Source organism: Bison bison, unplaced genomic scaffold, assembly GCF_000754665.1.
Source record: "Bison bison bison isolate TAMUID 2011002044 unplaced genomic scaffold, Bison_UMD1.0 scf7180017864491, whole genome shotgun sequence".
In the NCBI taxonomy this organism is placed as follows: Eukaryota; Metazoa; Chordata; class Mammalia; order Artiodactyla; family Bovidae; genus Bison; species Bison bison.
Window position 1 is genome coordinate 2,271,040 of NW_011495050.1, and position 10,246 is coordinate 2,281,285.

Sequence of the window (10,246 nt, forward strand, 5' to 3'; positions counted from 1 at the left end):
ATGGTCATCTGAGTTAAATTCACCCATTCCAGTCCATTTGAGTTCGCTGATTCCTAGAATGTCAATTTCACTCTTGCCATCTCCTGTTGGACCACTTCCAATTTGCCTGTATTCATGGGCCTGAATTCCACGTTCCTATGCAATACTGCTCTTTATAGCATCGGACCTTGCTTCTATCACGTCACACCCACAACTGGGTATTGTTTTTGCTTTGGCTCCATCCCTTCATTCTTTCTGGAGTTATTTCTCCACTGATCTCCAGTAGAATATTGGGCACCTACTGACCTGGGTAGTTCCTCTTTCAGTATCCTATCATTTTGCCTTTTCATACTGTTTATGGGGTTCTCAAGGCAAGAATACTGAAGTGGTTTGCCATTCTCTTCTCCAGTGGACCACGTTCTGTCAGACCTCTCCACCATGACCTGTTACTATGTCATATCTGACTCTTTGCAGCCCCATGGACCATAGGCTGCCAGGCTCCTCTGTCCATGTCATAGTCCAGGGAAGAATACTGGAGTGGGTTGCCATTTTTCCTCCAGGGGATCTTCCTGACCCAGGGATTGAACCTGTGTCTCCTGCATTGGCAAGGGAATTCTTTGCAACTGAGCCACCATGGAAGCCCGTAATGACATATATTCATCCTCATAACATCATACAGAGTATTTCACTGCCCTAAAAACCCTCTGTGCTTTGCCTATTCATCTCCCTTCCATGCTCCCACCACTGTCCCACAACCCTGCCAACCACTGTCATTTTTACTGTCTCCATAGCTCTGGCTTTTCCTCAATGTCGTATAACGGGAATAATATAATATGTGCCTTGTCAGATTGGCTTCTTTCGCTTAGTAATGTGCACTTAAGTTTCCTCCATATTTTTTCATGGCTTAATAGCTCATTTCTTTTTAGCACTGAAAAATATTCCGTTGTCTGGATGTACTACAGTCCATTCATACATTCACCTTCTGAAGGACATCTTGGTTGTTTCCAAGATTTGGCAACTATGAATAAAGCTGCTGTAAGCATCCATATGCAGGTTTTTGTGTGGACATAGTTTTCAACCTCTTTGAGTAAATGATGGGGTAATCCTATGTTTAGTTCTATAAGAAACTGCCACATTGAGTTCCAAAGCGAATGCACCCATTTTGCATTCCCACCAGCAATGAATGAGAGTTCTGTTGCTCCACGTTCTCAGCAGCATTTGGTACTGTCAGTGTTTTGATTTGGCTGTTTTAATAGGGTGCAGGGGTATCATTGTTATAGTTTGCATTTTCCTGATGATGTATGATGTGGAACATTCTTTCATATGCATATTTGCCATCCATGTATCTTCTTTGGTATGGTGTCTGTTAAAGTCTTTGCCCATTTTTTAAATTGTGTTCTTTGTTTCTTATTATTTAAAGAGTTCTTTGTACATTTGGGTAGCAGTTGTCTGTCAAATGTGTTTTTGCAAATATTTTCTCCCAGTCTATAAATAATGGTTTACTTTTCAAAATATATGTTGACATTTTATTCTAGTAACAAACTGTCTCAAATAGATTTTCAAATGAGTATCACATTTGAGCATATATCATGTGTATGTGACACTACATTTTAAACATTTTTTTAGAGATGGACTAATACAGTAATCACATGTGGCTCTTGAATACTTGAAATGTGCTAGTATGAATGAGAAACTACATTTTTATTTTGCTTAATTTTAATTAAAATTTTAAAAATGGTCTTGATTCAGGTGTTATAAAACTTTTAAACATATGAAAAGCTATGACCAACCTAGACAGCATATTTTAAAAAGCAGATTCATTATTTTGCCAGCAAAGGTCTGTCTAGTCAAAGCTATAGTTTTTCCAGTAGTCGTGTATGGATGTGAGAGTTGGACTGTGCAGAAAGCTGAGTGCTGAAGAATTGATGCTTTTGAACTGTGGTGTTGGAGAAGACTCTTGAGAGTTCCTTGGACTGCAAGGAGATCTAACCAGTCCATCCTAAAGGAGATCAGTCCTCAGTGTTCATTGGAAGGACTGATGCTGAAGCTGAAACTCCAATACTTTGGCCACCTGATGTGAAGAGCTGACTCATTTGAAAAGCCCCTGATGCTGGGAAAGATTGAAGGCAGGAGGAGAAGGGGATGACAGAGGATGAGATGGTTGGATGGCATCATTGATGCCAGATGGAGATGAGTTTGGGTAAACTCTGGGAAATTCGTGATGGACAGGGAGGCCTAGGGTGCCGCAGTCCGTGGGATCACAAAGAGTCAGATAAGACTGAGCGACTGAACTGAAAGAACCTGAATATGTGAATCTACACTTTCAACCATAAATTTTATGCAATGTAAATGTCTATCAACCATTTCAAAATAAACTTCAGAGTCTGAGTGGAGGTGTACTGTTAGTATAAAATGCATACTGTGTTTTGAGGACAATATGGAAAAAAGTACAATATCTCATTAAAAATGTTTACATTGATGATATGTCAAAATGACAACGTTTTAGATGTATTGGGTTAGATAAAATATAACCCAATAAAGCCCTAAATTAAAAAAAATGTTTTTTAAACAAACACTAAATTATTATTATTTATTTTTTACTTTGATTTTTACTGTTTATTTTTACTTTTTAGTGTGGCTGCAAGAAAAATTTAGGTTATGTATGTGGCTCACATAACATTTCTATTGAGCAGTGCTGTTTTAGAGTACCATGACACCAAGTTTCATTCATATATTCAGCATGTCTCATATGCCATTTAGTAGCCACTGGGGATTCAATACTGCACAAGCTACACCAGGCACTTGATTTATCTCATGGAGCTTATATTCTAGTACTGGAGAAGATAATATACAAAGAGATAAATCAGAATTACTTACTTGACAGAATTACTTACTTGAAGAGATGTCTTTAAAAGCAGCTCAGTTCCTTAAAAAACTGGAAATAGAACTGCCTTATGACCCAGCAATCCCACTGCTGGGCATACACACCGAGGAAATCAGAATTGAAAGAGACACATGTACCCCAGTGTTCATCGCAGCACTGTTTATAATAGTCAGGACATGGAAGCAACCTAGATGTCCGTCAGTAGATGAATGGATAAGAAAGCTGTGGTACATATACACAATGGAGTATTACTCAGCCGTTAAAAAGAATACATTTGAATCAGTTCTAATGAGGTGGATGAAACTGGAGCCTATTATACAGAGTGAAGTAAGCCAGAAAGAAAAACACCAATACAGCATGCTGCTGCTGCTCCTGCTAAGTCGCTTCAGTCGTGTCTGACTCTGTGCGACCCCAGAGACGGCAGCCCACCAGGATCCCCTGTCTCTGGGATTCTCCAGGCAAGAACACTGGAGTGGGTTGCCATTTCCTTCTCCAATGTGTGAAAGTGAAAGTAAAGTCGCCTCGTGTCCGACTCTTAGCGACCCCATGGACTGCAGCCCACCAGGCTCCTCCATCCATGGGATTTTCCAGGCAAGAGTACTGGAGTGGGGTGCCATTGCCTTCTCCGATACAGCATACTAATGCATATATATGGAATTTAGAAAGATGGTAATGATAATTTTTTTAGTGTGATTTATGTATTTTTTTAGTGTAATTTATATTTTGCTGTCTCTTTTATGCGAGACACAGATGTATAGAACAGTCTTTTGGACTCTGTGGGAGAGGTAGGGGGGATGATTTGGGAGAATGGCATTGAAACATGTATAATATCATTTAAGAAACGAATCACCAGTCCAGGTTCAATGCCGGACACAGGATGCTTGAGGCTGGTGCACTGGGATGACCCAGAGGGATGGTACGGGGAGGAAGGTGGGAGGGGGGTTCAGGATGGGGAACACGTGTACGCCCATGGTGGATTCATGTTGATGTATGGCAAAACCAATACAATATTGTAAAGTAATTAGCCTCCAATTAAAATAAATAAATTTAAATTTAAAAAGAAATAAATAAAAGCAGCTCTATTTATGTTCCAAACACACGGGCCATTCTATGGGATGCTAATATACTTTCTATGCACAAGTCCTTTAAGTTATGTACCAGGTAAGATAGAAGATTCTTTCTGCCTTGCAGTAAGCAGTCCAGAAATTTAAACCAGAGGCTCATACCTCCTGTTTTATGTATCTGCTCTACAGGGCAGCAGGGAATACAAGTAACTGCCTAGTTCCTCCATAATTTATCTTCATCTCAGTTCCTAAGATGAACTCTTGCTACATAAATACATAAATAAAATAGAATATTCCCTCACCAAATAATTATCTTTTACCACAGCATCCAATGGACTGCTATGTGAGTAAAGTGGTTTATGATAAGGAGAATCACACTAAAAAAAGGGTTAATGCCATGCAACCTTACACTCAACACTTTTTAAAGAATATTCTCTAACAAGGACCTATTGTATAGCACAAAGAACTCTACACAATATTCTATAATAACATTTATGGGAAAAAACATGAAAAAGAATAGATATATGTATATACATATACACATGTGTATATATATATGTATACATATACCTATGTATAACTGAATCACCTTGTTTTACACCTGAAACTAGAACAACATTGTAAATAAACCATACTCCAAATTAAATTAAAAAATTTTTTTAAAAGAATGAAGGAAAGAAAAAAATATTTTCCTTTTGTATTAATGAAAAAATTCAGATTTAACTAAATTTTAGTGATCAGCCTTCCATGAAAACTAGTAGAAATTATACTATTTACATTTTCAAACCTAGTTTCAATGTATGAAGCTCAAACTAGCAAATAGTTTTCACAAAATCTTTTTTTCAAACCTACTGTGTCCAAGACATTAGCCTAGATGTAGTGAGGAAGTGTAACAATAAATAACACGTGACTTTTGCCTCTCCTTAATGATTCAACTTCCCATTCTCATTATCAGCCTGGGAGCAAAATAAAACAATATAAAGTGTTTTTAGATGTTTTGCTTTGTCAATCATCTTAATATGAATTTTTTTTGCACAAGAAGCTCTTGCTGATCTCCTAAAGTTTTTAAAATGCTTTTAGCATCTTTCATTAGCATATACAGTATAAAAGATAAGCAATATCTTCATTCCAAACCCGGTTTCCCCTCGTACCTTACCTCCCTTCTCTATCCTAAACCATATCCTATCCATGACTTAAACTTCTTAATACCTCTTTCACCAAATATTTTCTGGATTAATACATTGATTAACACAAGAAATGAGGTGTGGATTTAGGGTACATAATCATCCTTAATGCTTGTGTATGGGTTTTAAACCAACAAAGCCATGGGCTCAAATCTGTGTTTTACAAAGATACAATGGCACTGGGAAGGGTAGATTTTAAAGGGGAGAGTAAGCAGATATAAATTCATTTACAAAGCAAGAGTTAAGAGATGGTGAGAGACTGAGCAAAAGAATGGCAACAAGATGGTGGGTAAGCAGTGGGATAAATCGAGCCACCAGCTTCCCTGGTGGCTCAGACAGTAAAGAACCTGCCTGCAATGTGGGAGACCTGGGTTTGATTCCTGGGTTGGGAAGATCCCCTGGAGAAAGGTATGACAACCCACTCCAGTGTTCTTGCCTGGAGAATCCCCATGGACAGAGGTGTCTGGGGGACAATAGTCCATGGGGTCGCAAAGAGTCAACACAACTGAATGACTAAGCACAGCACAAGCTGAGAAATGGTACAGGAAGCTCCTTCCTTCTGAAGGAGCCTGGTTCCCATAGACAAGGCACATGGGAGAAAATTTGACTTTGTTTAGAAAAGGAATTCCCACAAGGGGAAACTATGGTTTTGTTCATAGATATTCAAATACAGCATTGATACACACATGTAAAGCCAGCCTCTTCCCCCAGAATTGTGAAAAGGGGTATTCAACAACCAGAGTCTCACTCTGCTTTGGAAATGTGGAGATGGGAGATGTGGTCCCAGACTCTCAGAGCTGTTGGTGGGCTGTGTGTATGTGCTGGGGGGACAGGCACTGTTTAATTCAGGCCAGCTGCTTTGCACTTTGCTCTACGATGGACAGCTTCCATGGAATGTATCCCTCTGACCTTTGTCTCTGCTTATTTCTTTTGGAGGAAATCAGGGTATTTTTTTTTTTTCTGACAATTTTTAAGTTGACAAGGAAACATACCTAATCACTGGATAATAAGGAGCAGAAACAAAGCCATGATGAGAGGGAGTGTTTTCACAGCATGTGGGTGGTAGGTTAAAGAAGAGTTCATGCCAAGGCTCTCCTTTTATTGAAGCAAAGTTGCTGTGTTAATGCAATATCATTACCAATGTTTTAGAGTTTGTCAGAGTCTTAAGATGAAATTTTGCAAAAAAATTAGTCATATTTCACTTGATTTCCTCTCCCCCCACACTACTTGGATCATTTCATATGAGAATTGTTTTACGTATTTTAGAATTAAGAAGCAACATAAAGGTAACCTGTATTAGTTTGTGTACCATTCACTGAACGTATGTTCCCAGTGACTGACTGTTGACTCTGACTTCAGAATGGTGATGATTTTGAAAAGAGTGAGTAAGCCAGTAGATTATGAGTCAGTTAAAAAGGTAGTGGCTAATTACAGACTTGTGTTGTGGCTTCAAGCATGTTGCATAACTTCTTCACTTGGCCTCTTATTCATAAAAGGGATTCTTTATCCATAGTGTAGTAGGCCCAGGTAGGAATCAACTAAAGAGCTGGCAAAGCACTTTCTGAACATAGAGTGCGTCCTGCATTTTCTTTGTGTCATAAAGCAAGCACCATTATGGAGAACTGACCGTAGGCAAAAGTGAAAATATTAACTAGAAAAACCAGAAAGAAATGTGCAAATGAACCAGAAGACATCACCAAGAAAATGTCCAGAAAGACAGAAACACACATGCACACTGTCAAGATTTTTCTCTTCTAGCTATGAGCTCTTTAGGGCTAGGGATTTTACTCTGTGTGACTTGGTAGTTCTGTAGATCACCAGTCTCCAAAATTTTTGGCACCAGAGACCAGTCTCATGGAAGACAATCGTGGACTGGAGGCAGGGTTGGGGAAATGGTTTCAGGATGATTCAAATGCATAACATTTACTGTGCACTTTATTTCTATTATAATTACACTGTGATATGTATAATGAATAATATAATATTTACATATATAATAATATACAACCCACCATAATGCAGAATCAGTGGGAGCTTGTGTTTGTTTTCCTGCAACTAAGGAGCATGCAACCTAGATCCCTTGCATGCGCGGTTCACAGTAGGGTTCGAGCTCCTATGACAATCTAGTGCCACCGCTGATCTGACAGGAGGTGGGGCTTAGGCATAATGAGAGTGATGGGGAGCAGCTGTATATACAGATGAAGCTTCGCTTGCTCTCATCTGCCACTCGCCTCCTGCTATATGGCCCAGTTCCTGACAAGAGGGTTGGGAATCCCTGCTGTAGAGTTCATTGTTGAATTAAGAGGAAATCAATCAGATGGGCTTTCATCATATTAAGGTATATATATTGGGGATAAACCATACAAAAGAACTAGCTTGGTGCCCTGAAGTTTAGTAGCATGCTAACTGTTACTTGTGCTTGTAAGAACTCTTCTCAATCCACAAATAATGAACACACCCTATCTTTTCCAAACTTCTATTCATATCCTTGCTTTTCACCATCTCTCACCCCAGTTACGTTCTATAGGCTTTAAAATTGTACACATATAGTTTTAAATTAGATATATAAAGCTAAAGGTGAAGAAGATATTCAGCTATGTATTCATTAAACGTTTAATAAGTACCAGTCTTTGTGTTTGATACTGTGGCACAAAAATGAATAAAACAAGCAGGGAAGGCAGGTGAGGACTGTGAAGGGATAGGCATCCAGAGTGTTTCTGGCTGATGGTTGACATAGTTTTGGGTTCATAATAGGCACTTGGGAAAAAAAATAGTTTAAGAGAGAGAAGAAGGAAAAAGAGGTCAGGGAGGAGGAATAGAAAAAGAAGAAAAAAATGAAGAAAAGGAGAGGAGAGGAAGGGATAGTGAGAGAGCATGCTTGGGATGAACACGTGGGTACCCTGAGGTTGCAGACAAAATAAGGATCACATACTAGAATGAAAATATCAGAGAGCAGATGCCACAACAGGTATCGACTATGACTAGATGCTGATAGAGAGACAAAACAGGAGCAGCCCATCCAAGGACGATTTTGATTACGAGGAAACACTGAGTATTCTTTCTGTGGGGCCCTTTTGCTGTGGCCACGACTTCCCTCCAGTGAACTCTGATCGAGAAAGAAAGCACAAATGTCAGGCATCTGCAAACTATGTTTGCTGCGTGGGTGTTAACTTCCCTCTTGACGAAAATCCTCTCTCACTGGGTGAAATGTGCATTCCTGTATTATTCAGTGGTTTGCCAAGATTCTCCAAATCTGGGTATTATTACCCCTTCCACCAGATTCTTGATAATGATTTTTATGTTGTAAGGATACAGCCATTCATTAAAATTTTGTCATTATGCTGAATTTTTTATTCAATGAACACTAATATATTTGTGATATTTTTCTGGTTGCCTTATAGGCAGTGTTATATAAAAGAAGGAATCATGAGCTCTGGAGACATGTTGAAATTCTGTTTCTACTATTCACTAGCTTGTGACCTTTTGCAAGCTAGTTAATTTCTAGGACACTCAGCTTTCTCATCTGTAAAACTGAGAAACTATATTACAGTGGTGTTTAAATTAGCAATCTTAAATGTCAGATACTTTGTATGTTTCCCAGCATATACTTATACTTGTTGCCTCACATACACCTAACGACATATGACAGTACTGACAGGAGTAGTAATGATGATAATAATAATAAATCACCAGAAGATAAACCACATTCTTGGGATATGAGTCCCGGACTGAGAAGAATTAGAAAATGTTCTCTAATGCAAAATAGTCTTACTTTCAATCATCTTTGGTTTAGAACTCCCAAAACATTGAGCTTTCTCCAAACAATGATTCAAGAGTGAAAGTCCAGTCATGAGACCATAGGAATCATGACATTCAAAAAGAGTTTTCTTGATATCCATGGTTCAGAACAAGAAAGTTTTTTTCCTCAAGAACGTGATGCCATTATCATGATACCATGTTAATCCTTCTTTCCTCTCACAGGGGTAAATTTTCCTCCCCAAATGGAAATAGCTTAATATTTTTTTAAAAAATAACATAGGCTTGATGTAAAAATTCAAGCAATATAGATATAGAGGAGAAAGGAATTGTTCTACTCTCTAGATCATTCCTTTTAGTGATTCGATGAGTATTCTTTCAGTCTAGCCATGTACAAACACATGGAATCTGAGTATGAATTTTTATAAAGACATTGGATGATATGTTAAGGCTTCATATACACTTGGTCTCCCATAGCTTTCATCTTCACTTAGTAATATATCATAGTCATCTCTTCATGCCAAAGAATGTAACTATACCTCATTTTAAAAAATTGCTTCCAAGTATTCCATTTACATATGCACCATATCTTAGCAAATACTTCCACTTTTCATTGTTAAAAAACTTTAGCAAACATTGTTGTACCTATGCATCTTTGTCTATTTGTGTTACTATTTCCATAGAATAAATGCCTAGAGACAGATTTGAAGGGTCAGTGTTTACACACATTTTAAATATTGATACATACTATAGAATTGCCCCCCCAAAAAGGTTATGCCCTTTCAACTTCCACCAACAGTGAATGATATTACCTAATTCTTCTCAATGAAACTGGCAAAAAATGGGGCTTGCTTTCAATGGAACTTATCATTTGAAATAGCCAACATGGGTACAAGACGCGTTGACAACAGAAACTTGAGTATAAGGCTATCTGCCATGATCATCGAGGGCCTGACTTAGGAAATGCAAGTGAAATGGATGAAGAAATAAGTAATATTATATACAAACAGTCTTCTGCTTAAAAAAAAAAAAAGCGTAAGACATTGAAGCAACATCTCTTGAGAAGGTTTAGGGGAGATGGTGGGACCTTTTCAAGTTCCAGTCAGAGAGACGTGGAGTGCCCATCCTTTAATTGTGTCTTTTCAACTGCTTTCCAAATAATGAAACAGGAAAATCACAATGGCTGTACTTTGGCCATAACTATTCTCTTAAGGCCAATCAAGACTTCATGAAGTATGCTTATTTCTTTTGTACCTTTTGTGGGGTTGAGCATTAGCTTTTATAGTTCCCAATGGAGGTAATCTGTTAGTAAGTATAGGAAGCAAGTTTGTAATATCATAATTTTCTAGGATAAAAAGACTTACTGTGATTCTAATCCT